The sequence below is a fragment of the Etheostoma spectabile genome, unplaced genomic scaffold (assembly GCF_008692095.1).
Source record: "Etheostoma spectabile isolate EspeVRDwgs_2016 unplaced genomic scaffold, UIUC_Espe_1.0 scaffold00018815, whole genome shotgun sequence".
Lineage (NCBI taxonomy): Eukaryota > Metazoa > Chordata > Actinopteri > Perciformes > Percidae > Etheostoma > Etheostoma spectabile.
The window spans coordinates 28805-52533 of NW_022604490.1; the positions used below are offsets into that span (position 1 = coordinate 28805).

The window sequence follows — 23729 nt, forward strand, 5'->3', positions numbered from 1 at the left end:
AGGTTGGACCCGTAATAAAGAGTCACCAGGTCTGAGACTATTCGGTGAGCCAGGTCTTTCTCCGTCTTACCCTGAATGGCACCCTTGTACACCTGGAAATGGGTCACATAGCCTGTTTTGCTCTCCGCCATGACCCACACCTTTATTCCCCATTTCACCGGCTTCATGGGGAGGTACTGCCGGAAGCCCAGGCGTCCCTTATACTTCACCATGGACTCATCCACGGTCACGAAGCCATTGACCTCATAGAGTGCCTGGAATCTAACCAGGAGGAGGTCTATCCACCGCCGGATCTTCCAGAGCTTGTCTGTTTTGTCCACGGCAAGGTCCATATTATCTTGGAGATGGAGATATCTGAAAATGCTTATGAGATTAATGATTTTTTAAAATAATTACATGTATTGCCATCATTGTATTTATTTATGTATGAATATAAAATAATTGTAGGCCTACGTATTATCATTATCAACCATCATCACCATAATTACATTACTATTTATTATGCTATTACTTAAATATGCTAGTATTGTTTTGAATATTAACACTATTGTATTTATCAATCATCAACACCATAATTATATTATTATTTGTTATGCTATTTATTCATTATGCCATTATTGTATTTATATATTAACATTATTGTATGTATTATCATTATCAATCATCAACACCATAATTATATTACTATTTATTATGCTATTTATTCATTATGCCATTGTATTGTATTATTGTATTGTTAACATTACTGTATTTATTATCATTATCAACCATCATCATCATCATTAGCGGCAAGATAACGGAACTCGGAAAAGAGCGCTAAAAAAACAACAAAGATCATTACCTCCAGATTATGTTGAAGCGGTCCCTTGCCATCGCCTTGGAGACGTTGGTCTGGTACAACCATTTTGTCTGCCTCCAGAAATCCCTGCGTGCTGGCAGCTTCAAAATACCGAAGGCGACACACAGCCCGACAAAAGTCTTCATCTCCGTTTTGGAGACAGGGTTCCACTTCGAGTTTGTCGGGGTCTGACCCCGCGTCTGTTTCGCAGACCGATTAGTTTCTGTAACTAATATGTCCGAAAGTTCATCGGTAAAAATCGTTGAAAACACGTCCAGAGGGCTAGCATCCACGGGGATCGGCTGTTTAACCCCCGGTTTGCGGGTGAACAGCTTTGCCTTGCGCGGCTGGTAACCGTCGGTTCTCCAGTCTACCTGGAATCCTTTAAAGCCATCCTCCTCTTCTCCTTCTGTGTCCCACATATCCCACTCCTGTGCTCTATCCAAAGGATCATCCACATCATCATCATCATCATCATCTACCACATCTTCCCTCCCAAACTCCTCAATATCTTCCAACTCAATGTCACTGCCCTCGCTGTCAAAATCCTCCTCTGTCGTAGCCATTTTCTCGCTCGCTCGTCTCTCAAAAAATTCAAAAACAAAGGCACATGTATGTCTGGTTGATTGACATGATTTTCCGCAAACCACAGTACATTTGGGTGGTCACATGGGTTTAAATGGCCAACAAGACCCGCCTCATCTGTATTTGAACCAATGACCAATGAAAAGGCTGACGAATACAAAATGCTGCGCCACGCAGCAGCCGGCGGGAGGTTCAGAGTTGCGCAACGCAGTAACCGGCGGTAGATGTAATGTGTCGGCGCGAAGCATCCGGCACAAATGGGTTAACTTGTGATTTCTGAGGCTGGTGACTCAGATGAACGTATCCTCAGCAGCAAAGGTGACTCTTGGTCTTCCTTTCCTGGGGCAGTCCTCATGTGTGCCAGTTTCGTTGTAGCGCTTGATGGTTTTAGCCGCTGCACTTGGGGACACATTCAAATTTTCCGGACCGACTGACCTTCATTTCTTAAAGTAATGATGGCCACTCGTTTCTCTTCACTTAGCTGATTGGTTCATGCCATAATATGAATTGTAACAGTTGTCCAATAGGGCTGTCGGCAGTGTATCAACCTGACTTCTGCACAACACAACTGATAGTCCCAACTCCATTAATAAGGTAAGAAAGTCCACTAATTAACCCTGAAAATGCCCACCTGTGAAATGGAAACCATTTCAGGTGACTACCTCATTAAGCTCATTGAGAGAACACCAAGGGTTTGCAGCACTATCAAAAAAGCAAAGGGGGGCTACTTTGAAGAACTAGAATATAAGACATGTTTTCAGTTATTTCACAGTTTTTTGTTAAGTACATAATGCCACATGTGTTCATTCATAGTTGTGAGACCTTCAGTGATAATCTATAATGTAAATACTCATGAAAATAAAGGAAATGCATTGAATGAGAAGGTGTGTTCAAACTTTTGGCCTGTACTGTATATGTGTCTGTATGCAAATAATCTACAGCATAGATTGCAGCATTGTATCATGCCCTCAAATGATCAATGGATTGTCTAAAAACAAAGTGTGAGGAGATGTTCTTCTGTCTGCACTCACCTTTCCAGTGAGGATAACACATGGGAGCCACAAGACAACCTGGAACTTGACCTTATCGCCGAGTACATGCAGAAACACGAGGAGATGGAGGAGAAGAAGAAGGAGGGCAAGAGGAAAGGTGTCGGGAAGGAGGAGGTGAGTTAAGGAAAGAGGGTACTCCAGACTGAAGAGTCCCAGAAATCTAATCTCAATGTTAATGAATGCACACAGAGGGTTTCACAAATGTCTTTTAGGATTTATATATAAATGACTCTCGTCATTACAATATGCATGTGCATATTACATACATACATACATACATACATGCAAAATAGTAAGACTAGGCAATTCCAATTGCTTTGGCGAAAGAGAGCGGATGACAGTTGGCTCGAGCCCAGTAGAGCAGACGGCTCTGCAGAGTCGCGTAATTATGACTTCATGACTTTTCATGACCAGCTGAAGGAGCGGCGGTGTACATAGCAGAAACCCTGTTGTGCGTCTGCCCTATACCGTGGTGGGCCGCCATCAACATATCAACACTAAAAGACGGCGGCTGTGGCTAAGTAGAAAAGCGGTCGCCTGCCAATTAGAAGGTTGGTGGTTCAATCCCTGCAGTCCTACGTCAAAGTCGAAAACACTGAACCCTGAGTACTGGGTGTACTTGTACAGCAGCCTCGGCCACAGTGTACTTATGTGTGTGAATGGTTGCTGTATTATGTAGAAGAACTTTGAGTAGTCGTTGACACTAGAAAAGTGCTATAGAGAACAGTCCATTTATCGTTTTAGTCCAAAGAGAACTCGGGTATCATGCCCAAGTTTTAGTCAAACCATTTTTTGACTAAACTTTTTTGAAATATTATTTACACAGACACATGTTAGATAAGAGCCAGGGCTCCTGGGCTCTACAACACGTTGTTGTGCGGCTCAGGCAGAGGAACCGCAAAGTTAGCTGACGTTAACTTTTTTCAGACAACAGAGTTGGATTTGCCTTTTTTGCAGACCAAACGCTGCTGTTGCTGCCCTCCTTCTGCCATCTTTACTCGTGCTGAGTTTTTTAAATTCCACTGGATGCACACACCTTGCCCCCTGACTGCTGAGAGGTTTGATGGCTTTGGGAAGGGCAGATGTGTGCATGCGTGTGTCATTCAGAACACAAGACAAAATGAGTGTTCTTCAACACAGAACTTTTTTTTCTCGATTATACTATTTTTGTGATCGTTGGAGTCAAAATCTAAATTGAAAACAAAATTCTATTAATTGCACAGCCCTCGCTAATGGTAAACATATTCTTTGTGAATCTTTACAGTTATTCCCTTAAAGAAGCGACCAGGCCTGCCTTGTTGCACCATCAAAACGTCTTTCTGAATTTTCCATTTTCACAAATGAAGTGTGGTTGGTCCAGACTACTGTGCATGTAGCTTGTTGCTCCAGTTAATAACTTTTGGGCCTTACATTTTAGTAGTTCTTTCAGTTTGAATGCAGGAGATACTTGACACTCTGGAGTCCTATGGATTGGTCCCCTCATCAGCCCTTGTATTTTCTCCATTTACACAGAAGATTTGAATCTAGTAAAACACGGTAAACTAGAATTCACTCACACCTCCCATTAGTTCTTCTAACCCTTGTATCATTGTCTCTGCATGTCGTCATCCCCCCCCCTCCACCTCCATGGGTCTACTAAAGGCACCTTCAGCAGACGGCAAGCTGGCGACCAGAGCAGGAAAGAAGGGCAAGAAGGAGAAGGAGGAGGTGGAAGAGGAGGAGGAGTATGTGGTGGAGAAGGTTTTGGACCGCAGAGGGGTGAAGGGAAGAGTGGAGTTTCTGCTGAAATGGAAGGGGTTCTCAGAGTAAATATGAGTCTATAATATTAATGCTTGGTGTTCTTGGTTCTGAGATATATAATATATATTTACATATTGCAAATAAGTGTCAGCATGGTATCATGCCCTCAAAGTTGAAGGTTTGGTATTTTGACACTACGTTGCAGACCCACAAACAACCTTACAAGATGGCAATAGAAAAAAGGAATAATAGGAAGGATAATTAAAGTGAGAATGGATTGTCTAAGAACAAAGTGTGAGGAGATGTTCTTCTGTCTGCACTCACCTTTCCAGTGAGGATAACACATGGGAGCCGCAAGACAACCTGGACCTGGACCTTATCACCGAGTACCTGCAGAAACACAAGGAGACGGAGAAGAAGAGAGAAGAAGAAGGAGGGCAAGAGGAAAGGTGTCAGGGAGGAGGAGGTGAGTGAAGGAAAGAGGGTACTCCAGACTGAAGAGTCCCAGAAATCTAATCTCAATATTATGAATGCACACAGGTTTCACAAATGTCTTTTAGGATTATATATCATACCGTAATTCCTCAAAGAAAAACCAATGGTCAATTAAACTGCGGCCCTCTGATAGTGGCCGGGGGGCAACACGGATAAATAAAGGCCGGGAAAAAGTCATTGTGGATAATCTCCTCGGTGCCTTTCATATAATGTGCAGTCAAGTGTATTGTAATGTACTACCAATTAACGTAACAGATTCAACAATATATTCACACTTTGTTTTCTGGATTATTGTTCTCATGTAAAGTATTATTTTTTGTTATCACATTTTTATTTTTGATCTAATTAAGAAACAAAGAGTGCCAACCAATCCCCTGAGTCGGAGAGGCTGATGACCCCTAAAGATACTAGATCAAGTTCAACTGGGAGTCAAACACTCCCTCAAAGTTTCCAGCACTACCAATCCCAGACCATCCCCCGGTTATCACCGCCTGGCTCAAGGCCGCCAACAAAAAGGCCACGCAGATATTCAATTCAATTTTAACAGTTATTTCTTTGCGCTTTCCATAAAGATAAAGAGCAGGTCTAGACTGGACTCTGGAATGTTATTTACAGTGAGGAAAATAAGTATTTGAACACCCTGCTATAGTTCTCCCTCTTAGAAATCATGGAGGGGTCTCAAATTGTCATCGTAGGTGCATGTCCACTGTGAGAGACATAATCTAAAAAAACAAAATCAAAACCAATGACGTCTTAGTGTATTACCAACAGTAACCTTGGAAACGGTGGTCCCAGCTCTTTTCAGGTCCAGCTCCTCCCGTGTAGTTCTGGGCTGATTTCTCACCTTTCTTATGATCATTGAGACCCCACGAGGTGAGATCTTGCATGGAGCCCCAGTCCGAGGGAGACTGACAGTCATGTTTAGCTTCTTCCATTTTCTAATGATTGCTCCAACAGTGGACCTTTTTTCACCAAGCTGCTTGGACATTTTCCCATAGCCCTTTGCAGCATTGTGGAGGTGGACAATTTTGTCTCTAGTGTCTTTGGACAGCTCTTTGGTGTTGGCCATGTTAGTAGTTGGGTTCTCACTGATTGTATGGGGTGGACAGATGTCTTTATGCAGCTAACAACCTCAAACAGGTGCATCTAATTTAGGATAATAAATGGAGTGGGGGGGGGGGGACATTTTGAAGACAGATTAACAGGTCTTTGAGGGTCAGAATTGTAGCTGATAGACAGGTGTTCAAATACTTATTTGCAACTGTATCATACAAATAGTTTAAATCATACATTGTGATTTCTGGATATTCTTTTTTTAGATTATGTCTCTCACAGTGGACATGCACCTACAATGACAATTTCAGACCCTCCATGATTTCTAAGTGGGAGAATTTTCAAAATAGCAGGGTGTTCAAATACTTATTTTCCTCACTGTATCTCCCTGGTCTTTCCATAGAGAGCAGGTCAAGGCCAGCAACAAAAAGGCCACACAGATATTTAATCCAAACTTTATTAACACACATACACACAGCGTAACAATGGTAATGCAGCAGTCGAACTTGGACACAGACATCCTGTGAACGATGCTTCTGGTTTTACTTAGTAAGGCGCCATGGTGGAGCGAGCTAACTCCAAGTATTCTGATGTATTGAAACTGATCCAGGATCCCTGGTATGTGATAAACAAGCCCAACACCACAGTATGAGAAACATCCCATAACCACCATGCTTTACTGTCTTCACAGTGGACTGGGGCTTGATTTCAGTGCAGGGGGGTCAGAGGACAAACTGTCTGCGGCTCCTAGACCCAAAAAGAACAGTTTCCCTCAAATTATTGCTTCAATTTGATTAATTTGTTCAGTTGGTCGTCATGTAAATAAACTTAGGTCATTTTGGGGGACCCTTTTAACTTACCCATTTGCGGATATCAGCCTCCATTCCAGGCCAGTAATACCTGCTGATAACCCCTAAAGATACTAGATCAAGTTCAACTGGGAGTCAAACACTCCCACAAAGAAACTTTTCCAGCACTACCAATCCCAGACCATCCCCCGGTTGTTACTGACTGGCAGATATATCAATTCAATTTTATATATTATATATATTTATAAATCACAACATCAGTTATCTCTTTGCGCTTTCCATAAAGATGAAGAGCAGGTCTAGACGGTACTCTGGGATGTTATTTATCTCCCAGGTCTTTCCATAAAGAGCAGGTCAAGGCTGGCAACAAAAACGCCACACAGATATTCAATCCAAACTTTATTAACACACAAACACAGCGTAACCATGGTAATACAGCAGTGGAACTTAGACAAAGAAATGCTGTGAACAATGCTTCTGGTTTTACTTAGCTCGCTCCACCATGGCACCTTACTAACTCACTCACTCTGTCTACAAACGCAGATCAATAGACATGCATGTATTGGTGGGGGGTCGTATTAGGCCACCCCCATTTCCACCAATCATTACATCTTTGTATCCAAAACCTTTAAATACAGTTGTGTTCAGAATAACAACAGTGTTTTTAAAGAAGTGAATAATGCTCCAAATCCTTAGAATAGCTTTTAATTCCATAATACCAATGCATTGGGAACACTGGCCGTTGATTTCCAAATCAAAACATGACCAACATTGATCAAGTTTGTGTTCTACCTTTACAGGAAGTGAAGAAAAAGGAATATTAGCAGTATTTGCATTTTTCTTTACAAACTCAAATGTTTACTGTATAAACTGAAAAATGTGTTAGGGTTTGAATCCCTGCACTAATATTTAGTTGCATAACCATTATTTCTGAGAACTGCTTCATATCGGTGTTGCATGGAGTCACCTGTATTCCAGCCCAGGACCATTGAACTACATCCCATAATTCCTCTGCCTTACTGGGTTTGGACTCAGAAACAGCATTTATGATGTCACCCTACAAGTGTTCACTGGGATTGAGGTCCATGGATTGGGCTGGCCACTCCATAAAATCAATCTGGTTCATCTGGAACCAAGACTTTGGTCCTTCCTGGTGTGTTTGGGTCTTTGTCTTGTTAAAAGACCCGTTTCCAAGGCATTTCCTCTTCAGCATAAGGCAACATGACCTCTTCAAGTATTCTGATGTATTGACACTGATCCATGATCCCTGGTATGTGATAAACAGGCCCAACACCACAGTATGAGAAACATCCCATAACCACCATGCTTTACTGTCTTCACAGTGGACTGGGGCTTGATTTCAGTGCAGGGGGGTCGGAGGACAAACTGTCTGCGGCTCCTAGACCCAAAAAGAACAGTTTCCCTCAAATTATTGCTTCAATTTGATTAATTTGTTCAGTTGGTCGTCATGTAAATAAACTTAGGTCATTTTGGGGGACCCTTTTAACTTACCCATTTGCGGATATCAGCCTCCATTCCAGGCCAGTAATACCTGCTGATTATTGCGTGTTGGGTCTTTTCAACCCCGCAATGCGACCCCAGGCTGCTGCTGTGAATTTGTCGAAAAATAGTGTCTGCTTCTGAGGCTGATACTACCACTTTTGCAAGATGCTCCTGTTTGTCTTGCCGTCTCCGACTTATATAGTGAAAAACTTCATCTGAGCAAAAAAAAAAAAAGCTAAATTTATTCAAAAGTATAACAGAAAATAATTGTGATGGAGAAAATGTGAGATTTGAACTTACCCTTCAGTACAAACTTTGAAGCTCTTCTCTTAATGGAGTATCACTGGTGTTTAGTCAAACCCAAAGGGAATAAATTATGAACTTTAAAGTCCTTAATTTTATTTCCCCAGTTTTGGATCCATCTTTTTTTGCTTTCTTTTCTGTGTTTCTCAAACAAAGTTTTGTCCCTACTTCCAACACTGTGTTAATTTGTGCAAAGCATTATATACTGAGAGTACTGACGAGTTAATTGACTGCAAACTTGGCTTGATGGGCTCACCTAATCTGCATCTGCAATTTACATTATTGTCAATTCTGTGGAAACACAACGGGATGGCCAATAATCACAAAGAGGTGTACTGTTTGCGTTAGCATATACTTCTGTCCTTATATTGTGTGTTTTCTATAACTGATTATCCATTATCTTGTGTAACAATTTCATATCCATCTTATAATTAATTGGTTTGTGATAGTTTCACATTTCAAGTATAGCCTGTAACCTCAAGGTTGAAGCTAATAACATAAATAGCCTATATATGCTGTCTGCGGCTCCTAGACCCAAAAAGAACAGTTTCCCACTCATCCGTCCCCAGAATGTTGCTCCATTTCTCCGTTGGCCAGTCAATGTGTCCTTTGGTTTTTTCCCACGTCGGTCAGGCGTTGGATGCCATTTCAAGGCATTTGAAATGATTTTGGCAGAGCAGCTTATAATCTTCTGCACTTTTTTATATGTTTTCCCCTCTCATATCAACTTTTTAATCAAAGTCCTCTGTTCCTCAGAGCAATGTCTGTAATGAGCCATTTTGCTGAGTATTTCAGTGTCAAATGCACTATACCCAGCATGCACAACATGTGCTTCCTTCCTTGAATATGTATATATACAGTATATAGATTAAATATGGGCCATAATTGACACCTGTTTCTTCACAGAATCAATCAGCTCACTAATTGAACACAACACTGATATTATTTTGAACATGCTCCTTTCAATTACAGATTCAATTCCACAGAATGAGCATTATGCATGTCATGACTGTTGGTTTTCTAGGACTTTTATTATTATTTGCCATGTAGAAATATCACTTTTACCAAAAAATATGATTTATGAGTTTAGTGATGCTATTATTTTGAACACAACTGTACATCAAAGCTATTTTTTAAACATCCATGACCACGACACATGCACCTGTGTTTTTCAGAGGCGTCAGTGATGCTCAGCAGTTTTATTCTTCAGACAGTAGAAAGCTCTGCTGAGCTTCAGAAATGCTTGATGAAATGTAGCTTGTGTGGACAATACCACATTACACTACCATATTACTTACTTACACAATACTGCTGGCTATACAAGTTTGATTTAGCAAAAACGACAAAACAGAAGGTCAAAAGTCAACTGGTGCCCCTCATTGCTAATGCCTATCGGGGACAATGGTTCCAATTTACTTTACTGGAGTAGAGCTGTTTCAGCAACATGAAGACAACACAGTAACCCCTACAGATACCAGTGAAATCTAAACATCTGTGGGAAAATGTTACATTTTCAACTTTCCCAGCACAAAAAAATCCCGGATGATCCCCCATTTGTTACCGGCTGGCTAAAGGCTGGCAACAAAATGGAGGCCACACATAAATTGATCAAAAGTAGTTTATTTATCCCAAACTAACCAACACTGGATGTTACATGTCCCATAATGCAACTCCATAAGAGTGATGTTGGCAGATAATTAAGAAAGGTAATGCGTCAGTCAAACAATGTTCCATAGACATCCTCTAATGTTTCTAGTTTAAGATAGAACTCTACAGCATGGCACCTCACTAACTCATTTTCTTGGTTTCCTGACTGTTGATAGGAACGGAGAAGAAGAGGAGTCAAACGTCACCGCTGTCAGCAGTGTGATAAATCCTTCACAACATCAGGATATTTAAAGATTCATCAGAGAGTTCACACTGGAGAGAAACTGTACAGCTGTGATCAATGTGGGGCAGCTTTCACACTACAGAGTACCCTGAAAACCCATCAACGCATTCACACTGGAGAGAAGCCGTACAGCTGTGATCAATGTGGGGAAACCTTTTCTCAGAGTAATCACCTTAAAACTCATCAGCGCATTCACACTGGAGAGAAGCCGTACTGGTGTGATCAATGTGGGGAAACCTTTTCTCAGAGTGGTAACCTTAAAACTCACCAGCGCATTCACACTGGAGAGAAGCCGTACAGCTGTGAACAATGTGGGGAAACCTTTTCTCATTATAGTAGCCTTAAAACTCACCAGCGCATTCACACTGGAGAGAAGCCGTACTGGTGTGAACAATGTGGGGAAACCTTTTCTCAGAGTAGTAGCCTTAAAAGACACCAGCGCATTCACTCTGCCTCGTTGTGAACATGTTTCAGAGCCAAGCTGTTTCCTCCTCCTCATGCCCTGATAGCTGTGTTGTTATATTCTGATCTTCTCTCCACATTGAAGCAGTAACTTTATCTTCTGAGCAGCATGTATGTTATTGTGGATCAGCTGGACTGTTTTCTGCCTGTCCTCAGAACTCTTTACCATTTAGGCACCAGAATCGGTGCCTAAACCCATCCTTTTAAAAATACCTTTTTTAAATGTATATATGTTTTAAAATAAGGAGCACAAAAAAACAGCCAGCAATATTTAAGAACGGCTTGTTTATCGCTATATGGTCCAAATGAAATGTAAAAAAAGAGTAATATTTCCCCAGTAAATTGCTGCTAAATGACAAAAACAACCACTAGATGGAAAAAGGCAGCGCTGGTGTTTCAGTAGCACCGAAATGAGGCCCCAAAATCCCCGTTACTATTCAGTCCGATAGATACCGGGTGTTACGGCACCGGTGCCGTACTAGCACCGGGTTTTGGTACCCAACCCTAACCACAATGTACCCCCAGTGGGAAGGAGAAGACCCAAAGGAGAAACATTAAGACGTTTAAAGATGTTTTGGTTGAAAAACGTGGACATGTTTGAAACTTTTTGATTTTGTAAAAACTTTCTTCTCATCTCTAGAAACATACTTTTTTTTGGCTGACAGAAAGTCATTGTAATTTGTATTTATATAGTGGGTTTGGGATGAAACTATGAAAAGTTGGGAGTTTAGAAAAAGCGAAAATTAAATATTTGTGTAAATTGGTCCTCTCATCATTACCAGCACACTAGAAGTTGGCCATTTTTAATTGTACGCTCTCAAGTTATTGTTGTTTTATAGTTAAAATAAAATAAATTAAACGAGGCCTCGTGCTGATTATTTGAGACTTCATATGGTGGATTTATCCTTCCTGCCCTTTCTGTGTTTAAACTCCTTGACAAGAGAACGTTTCCATCCACTAAAAGTGTTGAAAGACTCAGATTATTATGCTAAGTGTGTGACAACATTATGAGGGGGGGATCCCTACAGAGATAGAGCTTTTAGTTAGAGAGTAAGATCCTTTTAGTTTTGTAAAATTCATAGTATAGTATGTCAAAATATCATAAAATGTCATAAAAAGTCAGTCTAGTATGTCGAAAAATTTCATAAAAAGTAAAAAAAAATCATAAACAGTCACAGTACAGTATTTCAAAAAAATCATAAAAAGTCATAGTATAACATGTCAAAAATTCATAAAAGTCATAGTTTAGTATGACAAAAAAATGGTATAGTATTCAAAGAATTCATAAAAGTCATGGTATACTATGTCAAAAATTATGTCAAATTCATAAAAACTCATAGTATACTATGTCAAAAATTCATAAAAAGTAAAAAAAAATCAAACAGTCACACAGTATAGTATTTCAAAAATTCATAAAAGTCATAGTATAACATGTCCAAAAATTCATAAAAGTCATAGTTTAGTATGACAAAAAAATCATGAAGTCATACTATCGTTTGTCAAAAATTCATAAACTCATAGTACACTATGTCAAAAAATTCAAAAGGAAAAGTCATAGGATAGATGTTGAAAAAATCATAAAAGTCACAAAAATCATAGTATAAACATGTATAAAATTCATAGTTTAGTATGACAAAAAATCATGAAAGTCATACTATAGTTGTCAAGAATTCATAAAACTCATAGTACACTATGTCAAAAATTCATAAAAACTCATAGTATAGTGTGTCAAAAATTAAAAAGTCATAGTATAACATGTCAAAAATTGTATAAAAAGTCATAGTATAGTTGTCGAAAAATTCATAAGTCATAGTATACTATGTCAAAAATTCATAAAAATTCATAAAAAGTTATATGTCGAAATAGTCATAAAAGTCATTGTTTAGTCTGTTGATAAAAACATAAAAAAATCATACTGTAGTATGTTGAAATATTTATAAATATTCATAGTATAGTTGTCAAAAAATTCAAAAAAAGTCATAGTATAGTATGCCAAAATATTCCTATAAAGGTGTTGTTTAGTATGTCGTAACAAGTCCAGATTTATAGTTCTTGTTGTAAAACAAGAATAATCTAAAGTCCTCTGGAGAATGTGGGCATTGATCCCGCTACCTCTCGCATGCTAAGCAAGCGCTCTACCATTTGAGCTAATTCCCCTTTTCAAAAAATTCATAGTATAGTATGACAAAACATTTATAAAAATTCATAGTATAATATGTCAAAATAAATCATAAAAGTCATAGTATAGTATGTCAAAAAATAAAATTCATAAAATGTCATTAAAAGTCGTAATATAGTACGTCGAAATATTCATAAAAAGTCGTAGTATAGTATGTCGTAACAAGTCCAAATTTATAGTTCTTGTTGTAAAACAAGAAGAATCTAAAGTCCTCTGGAGAATGCGAGCATTGATCCCGCTACCTCTCGCATGCTAAGCAAGAGCTCTACCATTTGAGCTAATTCCCCTTTTCAAAAATAGTAACCGTATAGTATGTCAAAAAATTAATAAAAGTCATAGTATAGTATGACAAAAATTCATAAAAAGTCATAGTATAGCATGTCAAAAATTCATAAAAAGTAATAGTATACTATGTCAAAAATTCATAAAAAGTCTAAAAAATCATAAACAGTCATAGTATAGTATGTCAAAAAATTCAGTCATAGTATAGTATGTAAAAAAATCATAAAAAGTCATAGTATAGTATGTCAAAAAATCGTAAAAAATCATAAAAAGTCATAGTATACTATGTCAAAAATTCATAAAATGTCAAAAAAAATCATAAACAGTCATAGTATAGTAAGTCAAAATATTCATAAAAAGTCACAGTATAGTATTTCAAAAACTTTATAAAAGTCATAGTATATTTTGTCCAAAATTCATAAGTCGTAGAATAGTATGTCAAAAAAATCATAAAGTCTTAAAAAGTCATGGTATAACATGTATAAATTCTAAAAGTCATAGTTTAGTATGACAAAAAAATCATGAAAGTCATACTATAGTATGTCAAAAAATTCTGAAAAAGTTGTAAAAAGTCATAGTATGTCGAAATATTTATAAAAGTCATTGTTTAGTATGTCGAAAAAAACATAAAAAGTCACACTGTAGTATGTTGAAAATTCCTAAAAAGTCGTAGTATAGTATGTCGTAACCGTCCAGATTTTATAATCTTGTTGTAAACAAGAAGAATCTAAGTCCCCTGTATAGACTGTTTCAGCCACATATGATGTTATAGGACAACATCACATGTCACTTTTGTGCTCTGGAAAAATCAGGCAATTGGTAATTTTGTTGCACCTGTTAAGAATCACATGCATACACTTCTTAAGTGAGAATCAGGCACTGCTGGGAACTGGACCCAGGATCTACTATTTACAAGACAGGCGCTTTAACCACTAAGCTACAGCGCCTTCTACAGAGAACCCTGTCATGCAAGAATACAATGAGCTAATGAACAGGGTTGCTTCCATCCATCCATCTTCGTCCAGCAGCTCCAGCAGGGGACCCCTACGAACTCCAGCAAATGAAAACAGCTGGACGTGTCCTTGAGCGACGCCTCAGGACTCACTGTTCATAGGCAGGCCTACCGAGAACAACAGAAGTCCTATGCAAGGACCTTTAGAGATGAGAGACCCTTTCCCCAAAGCCCTGGTAAAATCCAACCTCCATGCCAGAAGTCCCCTCATCACAAAGGTCATTAACCACTCCCTCCGGTCAGGCCATGTTCCATCAACACTGAAAACAGCTGTTATCATGCCATTTCACATGGAAAGCCATGGAAAGCTTAAAACACAGTCCTCATTTAGTCCTCCTCAACAGTCAACATAGTGTTTGCTGTGTGGCGTGTCTGTTTTTATTTCTCCCATGTTAACAGTATTGACCAATACGGTAGGCATTCTAACCTCAGCTGACACGCTCACGCCATGCAGGCAGTGTGCAGGAGCCCTAAGCTTCCAAGGTAAGACTGAAATTCATGATAATAAAAACTTTATAATCTTCACACTAAAGTTGCAACAACACCTCCCACAAAAGGCTTTTATTCGTATTACATGGACACATGTCATGTTAGGGTACAATACAACATCACATGTCACTTTAGTGCTCTAGGAAATCAGGCTATAACTTTGTTGCACATGTTAAGTATCAGGAACCATGTGGAAACACTTTATTAAGTGATAACCAGGCACTGCTGGGATTTGGACCCAGGATCTCCTGTTTACGAGACAGGCGCTTTAACCGCTAAGCTACAGCGCCTCCTGCAGCAAAGTCCGTCTTGCAAGAATACAATGAGCTAGTGAAAAGGGTTCCCTTCATCCATCCATCTTAGTCCAGCAGCTCCAGCAGGGGACCCCAAACTGCCCTTTGCCGAGCCACATAAACCAGCTCCGACTGGGGGATCCCGAGGCGTTCCCAGGCCAGGTTGGAGATGTACCCTCTCCACATAGTCCTGGGTCTTCCCCGAGGCCTCCTCCCAGCTGGACGTGCCTGGACCAGTTCTCTACGGAGAACCCCAGGAGGCATCCTTACCAGATGACCCAACCACCTCAGTTGTTTACACCGAGTACCTCCATAATGGCCATGCATCCGTGTTCATCCCCAGAGGTGCTGTGGCTTAGTTGGTTGAAGTGCCTGTCTAGTCAGCAGAAGTGCCTGGGTTCAAATCCCAGCAACACCTTGTTGTTGCAGAGATGACCTGTACTTGTTTTTAAGTTGCCTGCTAATCAGATGTTGTTGTGGGCGGGGCATTAAGTCTGACTCAGTGGTGAGTGAAATGGAGCAGTTGACTGACACAGAACTGTACTGGAGCCAAAGTAGCGCATTTATTAATTAATTTCATTAGTTATCAGGCAAATAGAACACCTTGTGGGCATGTTATTGGTGTTTCTGTGTAAATGTAACAGGCAATTTTCATTTGCTACCAGGGTACTTTCACAGGGATTGGGTTGATGATGACACGCCAAAAGAGGTAATCTCTCCAACAACAAGGTGCTGCTGAGATTTGAACCCAGGATCTCCTGTTTACTAGACAGGCACTTTAACCAACTAAGCCACAGCACCACCACGAGCAGCTACCCTGTTAAGTCTTAATTTGTCTTTTACCTTGTATAAGCTAAACATACAGTACACTGACTGGCAGTATTGGGAGTAACGGGTTAGCTTGCCTAGGCTTGGCGGATCAATCCTATCCAGTCAGTCTGCAGAAGAGCTATAAGTACCTGGCAGGTCTCTCCCTTCAGCAGTTTGAGAACGCCAGCCCACTCCTTCCCATTGGTACTGATCATCCACATCTCATCACCCTCATAGAGCTATTGAAGCTCGGTCCACCAGGTGGACCACTCACCATTTGAACCAGACTGGGGGAGAACATTTCAGGGCCCAGCACGGATCATGGAGCAACAACTATGGCCGCAACAGTACCTGTTCCTTCCAACATGGAGCTATTCCAGATTGTTGAGAATCTCTAGCAGCTGGATGTGCTGCCATACAAAAATGAGAAAGTGGTGACTAGGTCAAGACAAGACCAGGAGGCAGTAAGTCTGCTTGAAGAGATGACTACGCGTGTGGAGGTGGACAGAAAACTCTGCTATGCTGTAACAGTTTCCCTAACTCACCCCACCGGCAAGGAAAAGTACCAACGCATATAAATTTAGGTATGGGTGGATCTCTCTCTATTGGCTATAATTTAAACATATATTCAGATTTTTTTTTTTTTTTTTTTTTTTTTTTTTTTTTAAGATTATTTTTGGGGCATTTTAGGCCTTTAATTGAGAGACAGTTGAAGATATGAAAGGGGAGAGAGAGGGGGAGTGACATGCAGCAAAGGCCTCAGGCTGGATTCAACCCGTATATCCACGCCATCACCCAGACATGCCAATCACTGGAACGAGACAAAAAAAACTGTCCAGCGTCTCCTCCCTACAGTGCTTACCAGCCTTTAGACACAAATAGGGCCAAAAAATCACTGAATCAATCAGGATTTCCACATCACCTTCACGCCCCGTATCTACTCGTAGAGTAACCTGGCTTCAAGTATTTGCTGTATGTACGCAAACCTCGTTCCAACATGCCGTCCCGTCCACCGGGACTTCAGAGTACCGTTCCACCCTTTAAACATGTCAATCAAGCTGAGCCTGTAAAGGCCATACAGTCTGATTATTAAGTGGAAACACCTGTGGGAGTGGAACATGGATGTGTAGAGATGGGCTTTTCAAACAATGTACCTTTTTGACATGTCAAGTAGGAAAAGCAAAGTAGAAATAAAATGAATTATGGCTTAACTCAGTTTACGTTTTTTACACTGGACATAAACATTAAAGTCAGAATAGTGTTAACCCTTTCAAGTACCTTGTCCAGCATGGACTAAACATACTTCAAGACTGACTATAACTTCAGTTAAATAGAAAGCTTAGTATGTTTTATTACTTTCACACGTGTTAGTTTTCCACATATCTGCTACTACCACTCTGAACATATTCCCTTCTTCAATACTCCATAAAGAAGCAAAGAACGATCCTCAATGACAGAGAACATATGAAGTGAATCATTACTCTCTGTCAGCCTCACGCTCAGAAAGGAATATCACGACTCTTCATCGTGGTCAGCGAGACCAAACACTTTAGAAACACATTCCTCAAGTCAGAAACTCTAGAAATGATCCCTTGGTAAGACGGGGAAACTGCATATGATTCACTGCAGGGTGATTGTCACTCAGGGTTCAGAGGGACAGAAGCTAATCGTTACGTGCTCCAGATGACTCTGAGTGAGAAAAAATCTATTTAGATCTTTAAGAAGACCGATATGTAGATTGAATTAGATTTTCAGTCACTGTTGTCTCAATACTTCAGTGTCAGTCTACTTATTCTCTCCAAGAAATGCTCAGTCCTTTCTTTGCATTAATTGGTCCAGTGTTGCGGGTTAACCCCCACTGTTGATTATTGGTACAAAAAGCACTCAAGATTGTAATATATCATTTTTTAAATGTCTCCAAATAATGTTAAAAGTTAGTTTTTGGTAATTTTTAGTATTCGCTGGTTTATTAAGTCAATTCGGCGATGACGTCACACTGGGGAGCGAAGTCTCAGCCTGGCACTAGAACTACGGCGACTGACTGGGATGAGGAAGAGGAGGAAAAGCCAGCAGCCAAATAATTAACGAAATAACGAAACGGGCATATTTTGTTTAACCATGACATGTGGGACAACAATGGGACGGTTGGGTTTAGGAAGCAATAACGGCACATCTTTTTCCCACAGCCCTCTTTTAGAAGCGTCGGTAGCTCAGTCGGTAGAGCGTCAGACTTTTATTCTCAGGGTCCAGGGTCAAGTCCCTGTTCAGGCGTACAGTTGCACATTTTGCTTGATGCCATGATAAATGTACACTTGGCAATCCTTAACACTTTCAGACACTGTATCATTTAAGTAACATGCACAAGTTTTTAAAAAGAAATGTTACTGTTGTTTATGCAGTTTGCATCATAACAATGCGGGTGCTATCTCTAAATGAACAATGGGCAACCTACATCCATCTTGATAGCACCAAATCTCTGTGCTGATCTCCCTGCTTGGATGGCAAGTCATCTGGTGGATTTTTTCCGTCAAGAGGAAGCTGATCAAGAGGGAGAGTTGTTTTATTGTACCAACTAGCAGTAAAGTTTATTTGTCTGGAGCCATAAAATTGCATTAGGTTATCAACGTTTTCAGCGAAAAAGAAAACCACAGCTCAAGTCCCTGATAAGGCAACAGCTTGATTCTGGGATATGTATGAAGTGCTCGCTATTGTTATCTGTCATGCAGGTTTGCTGGATGTTCACAGTCTGCTAGTCGCCATGATGAGTTGTGACTTTGAGCTTTTTAATTAACCTTTTTGGCCAATTTTCAACCAGTTTGTGCAATAACATTTGGTGTTGCATTGTGCAAATTATGGTCTACCCTCCTGCTGTCCAGAAGACTGTGATCATGGCAACAGCTCAATGGTCTTCATTTACTTGCACTTTAATCTGTAGTTCAGCAGATGTTTTTTTCCACAGTCAGTTGCTTTTGAAGCCTGGGTAGCTCAGTCGGTAGACCATCAGACTTTTAATCTGAGGGTCCAGGGTTCAAGTCCCTGTTCAGGCGTAGAGTTGCACATTCTGCTAGATGAGTTGTGCATTTGACATGCTTGTATGGACATGGACAAATTCAGACACTATCATCTCATGTGTGTTCCATGCTCAAGTCTTTAAAAAGAATTGTGACTGTTTTTAAAGCACGTTTGTATCATAACAATGTTGCTGGTAAGTCTAAATGAACAATGGGCAACCTACATCCATCTTGCTAGCACCCAAATCTCTCTACTCATCTCCCTGCTTGGATAGTATGCCCAAGGACATACCATTTATGGTCTATAACCCTTTTCATTGGTTTGCTACCACTCTTAAATAATTCCTTTCATTGTATCCCTCTCAGAAATAACCAAAGAATGACAAATTTCATTCATGTGCTTGTGTTCAACCACCTGTCACTGTATTTTTAGCAGCAGTAGTGTTTTTTGTTTTTTTTAAAACACCTGCCCCGTGTGAGGGTTGATCTCACGACCTTCAGATTATGAGACTGACGCGCTGCCTACTGCGCCAACGAGGCAACAAAAGGCATTGCAATGGTTGGGAAAATCTCAGAAAAACTAACAATTTGGTCGTCAATCTTAATAAAAACAATGTATGTGGAGACATACACTCACCGGCCACTTTATTAGGTACACCTGTCCAACTGCTCGTTAACACTTAATTTCTAAGCAGCCAATCACATGGCGGCAACTCAATGCATTTAGGCATGTAGACATGGTCAAGAGAATCTCCTGCAGTTCAAACCGAGCATCATTATGGGGAAGAAAGGTGATTTGAGTGACTTTGAACGTGGCATGATTGTTGGTGCCAGAAGGGCTGGTCTGAGTATTTCAGAAACTGCTAATCTACTGGGATTTTCACGCACAACCATCTCTAGGGTTTACAGAGAATGGTCCGAAAAAGAAAAACATCCAGTGAGCGGCAGTTCTGTGGGCGGAAATGCCTTGTTGATGCCAGAGGTCAGAGGAGAATGGCCAGACTGGTTCGAGCTGATAGAAGGGCAACAGTGACTCAATAACCACCCGTTACAACCAGGTGGGCAGAAGCATCTCTGAACGCACAGTACGTCGAACTTTGAGGCAGATGGGCTACAGCAGCAGAAGACCACATCGGTGCCACTCCTTTCAGCTAAGAACAGGAAACTGAGACTACAATTTGCACAAGCTCATCGAATTGGACAATAGAAGATTGGAAAACGTTGCCTGGTCTGATGAGTCTCGATTTCTGCTGCGACAGTCGGATGGTAGGGTCAGAATTTGGCGTCTACAACATGAAAGCATGGATCCATCCTGCCTTGTATCAACGGTTCAGGCTGGTGGTGGTGGTGTCATGGTGTGGGGAATATTTTCTTGGCACTCTTTGGCCCCCTTGGTACCAATTGAGCATCGTTGCAACGCCACAGCCTACCTGAGTATTGTTTGCTGACCATGTCCATCCCTTTATGACCATAATGTACCCACTTCTGATGGACTACCTTCAGCAGGATAATGCGCCATGTCATAAAGCTGGAATCATCACAGTGGTTTCTTGAACATGACAATGAGTTCGCTGTACTCAAATGGCCTCCACAGTCACCAGATCTCAATCCATTAGAGCATCTTTGGGATGTGGTGGAACGGGAGATTCGCATCATGATGTGCAGAGCCGACAAATCTGCGGCAACTGTGTGATGCCATCATGTCAATATGGACCAACTCCCTGAGGAATGCTTCCAGCACCTTGTTGAATCTATGCCACGAAGATTGAGGCAGTTCTGAAGGCAAAAGGGGGTCAACCCGTTACTAGCATGGGGTACCTAATAAAGTGGCCGTGGAGTGTATGTACTCACACAAAGGCTAAGATTGACCCTATATGCTTTGTCATGACCCCATGAAAAGGGGAGACAAAAGACTGTGTGCAAAGGTTGTATACATGTATGCAAGGTGTATGCATGGATGAGTGTGAGGTATGTGTGCAGTGATTTATGCTGGACAGAGTAAAACTAACAAAGATGAGCGGGAGAGGTGCTGGACTGAGAGCACCTCTAGGGCAATCACAGATGCACAACCAATAATAAAACACTACTGAGTGAATGCGTTCAGAAAATGAAGAACATTGTTCAGAAGCTTAATGAAGCTTCTTTGACCATAACTATTAACCACCTGAACCTGGTAAAAGGTATGAGGACTCCTGCATAGCTAGCCAGTGATTTACCTCCTGTAGATGGGGTCGCATGCCAACGAGGCTTGGAAATTTGCAGATGGTGATTCAGAGGAGATGTAACAGTTTAAAGTGTAAGTAACTTAATTTTCTAAATTGTCCGCCTACAGTGCCAACGAGAGCTCTTCTCTAATATTACCGGGTACGCAATAGCTAATCAACTTTAGAAGGTATTGTTGATCTCAGAAACACGATAGACAGCACCATCCTTATCACAACGCCCATGTTTTGTGTCCTTCAAAGTTTGCAAAACATTCACATGAACTCGCAAATCAATTGATGAGATTTTGGAGGTCAAAGTTCAATGTCAAGGTGACTGTGTCCGCATGTCTGTCCATCCGATTCTTGTGAATGCAATATCTCTGAACGCCTAGAGGAAGCACTTTAAATTTGGGCATACATAACCACTAGGAGTAGCGGATGAACTGATTCGATTTTGGAGGTCAAGGTCAAGGTTACTGTTTCATTACGTCTCCAGAACTGTATATGTATTTCTCCTGAACTGGTGAGCTTTGGAGATGTAAAGCACCAGTGGCCTAATGATAGGGCACTGGCCTCCTAAGCCAGGGATTGTGGGTTTCAGTCCCAACTTGGGTGAATTTCAGCAGATGGGACACTGGCAGTGTCCTATGCTGGAGTATGCTAACTCTATTTCAATGGTGAGATGAATCATGATATAACTGCTGGAAAATTCCTTGACAGCCCATGAAAAGTGGCAAGTCATGTTCTGGCAGATTAAAAAATTGACATCCACTACCCTGTCAGGATCCTATAGTAATGCTGACTTCCCAGTGATGTGGTTGGGCTGTTTACAGGTTTTGATCATATCCATTGGTGCATGTGGGACACAATACCCCGGTTCTATCACCTGGTCGCTGTCTTGTCTTTGTCGTGTCGACGACCTATTTGGGCTCACAACCTTAACACAACCCGAAGCATCTCACCTAAAATCACGCTGCACCTCAAAGGACTCTCAAGCCCTCCCAGCTGTGCTTTTGCAGAAGAGCGCCTTGTTTTCTTTAGCTTGGGAAAAGGCTTTAGCTTATGATATCATGTCATCACTGATTGTGGTTGTGATGGAAAATGAACCAGAGTAAAAAAAAAGTACACAAGTAAATGTTGCACTGCATGCTTGCAGCTGTCATTCTGTGTCATGGAACTATCAATCTACCATTTGTGAATATTTTTTCTGTGACTTCACATAGAATACCGGTGTGTGAATATTTCCTACTAGTGCAAATTAAAAAAAAAAAAAAAAAAAAAAATCAGATTTTTTTTCCAAGCTCGTGTGTTTTTTTCATTGTGTGACATCTAATTAAAATCTTATTTTTACAAGTGCAATTTAAACATTTAGTTCAGATTTTTTTGTTCTGCAAGCTCTCACCTTTTGCCCCATATTTCCCTTCATATGAGTCAGAGCCAGCGCACTAAGGAAGAGCAGCCTCTCCTACGGCGAGTGGTGGCGACCCACGGGGAAACTTTGGTTTCCCAGTCAGTTCCAGTAGTACAGGTGAGAAAGTGGTGGATACAACGAGGACTGTGGGTCGGCGTTGTTGGTACGTGAGTGGAAATACATCCAACATGCTAACGCATATCCAATGCCATCATCCAGACATGCCAATCATGGAACGAGACAAAAAAAAAAACTGTCCAACGTCTCCTCCCTACAGTGGTAACCAGCCTTTAGATCCAAATACAAATAGGGCCAAAAAAAAAAAAAATCACAAATTTTCCACATCCCTTCAATGGCCCGTATCCACTCGAAGAGTAACCTGGTTTCAAGTATTTGCTGTATGTACTCAAACCTCGTTCCAACATGCCATCCCGTTCCACCGGGATTTCAGTGTACCGTTCCACCCCTTTAATACATGTCAATCAAGCTGAGCCTGTAAAGGCCACACAGTCTGATTAGTCAAGTGAAACACCTGTGGGAGTGGAACATGATGTGTAGAGATGGGTTTTCAACAATGCACCTTTTCACATGTTAAAAGTAGGAAAAGCAAAGGTAGAAATAAAATTGAATTATGGCTTAACTCAGGTCACATTTTTACACTGGACAATAAGGCATTACAAAGTCAAGAAAGTAGGTGTTAAACCGTTAAAGTAACCTTGTCCACCGTGGACTAAACATATTTCAAGACTGATTATAACTTCAGTTAAATAGAAAGCTTAGCATGTTTTATTACCTTCACTGATGTTAGTTTTCCACATATCTGCTACTAGCACTCTGATCACATTCCTTTCCTCAATGCTCCATAAAGAAGCAAGAACAATCATCATGACAAAGAGCATATGAAGGTGATCATACTCTCTGTCAGCTTCACGCTCAGAAAGGAATCACGACTCATCATCGTGGTCAGCGAGTCCAAACACTTTGAAACGCATTCCTCAAGTCAGAAACTCTAGTAATGATCCATGAAGTATAGTCTTGGTTAGACTGATGGGGGGGGGGGGGGAACTGCATCTCATTCACTGCAGAGTGATTGTCACTCAGGTTCAAGGGACAGAAGCTAATCGTTACGTGCTCCAGATACTCTGAGGTGAGAAAATCTATTTAGATCTTTAAGAAGACCGATATGTAGATTGATTAGATTTTCAGTCACTGTTGTCTCAATACTTCAGTGTCAGCCTACTTATTCTCTACAATAAATGCTCCAGTCCGTTCTTTGCATTAATACTGTTCTTACATGCTTCCACTGG

General features: G+C 40.7%; 4 non-coding genes across 4 annotated transcripts; all 4 read right to left on the minus strand.

Annotated features, from left to right (window-relative positions):
• Window positions 1–14910: 14910 nt before the first annotated feature.
• On the minus strand, window positions 14911–14983 carry trnat-cgu (transfer RNA threonine (anticodon CGU)). Its single transcript has one exon. It is a non-coding gene; the product is annotated as a tRNA-Thr (tRNA).
• A 730-nt stretch (window positions 14984–15713) lies between these two features.
• trnat-agu (transfer RNA threonine (anticodon AGU)) lies at window positions 15714–15787 on the minus strand. Its single transcript has one exon. It is a non-coding gene; the product is annotated as a tRNA-Thr (tRNA).
• Window positions 15788–17187: 1400 nt separating this feature from the next.
• Window positions 17188–17400, minus strand: LOC116682588 (small nucleolar RNA U3). The gene has a single exon (XR_004330452.1). It is a non-coding gene; the product is annotated as a small nucleolar RNA U3 (small nucleolar RNA).
• Window positions 17401–23250: 5850 nt separating this feature from the next.
• On the minus strand, window positions 23251–23459 carry LOC116682587 (small nucleolar RNA U3). The gene has a single exon (XR_004330451.1). It is a non-coding gene; the product is annotated as a small nucleolar RNA U3 (small nucleolar RNA).
• Between the last annotated feature and the right edge of the window lie 270 nt (window positions 23460–23729).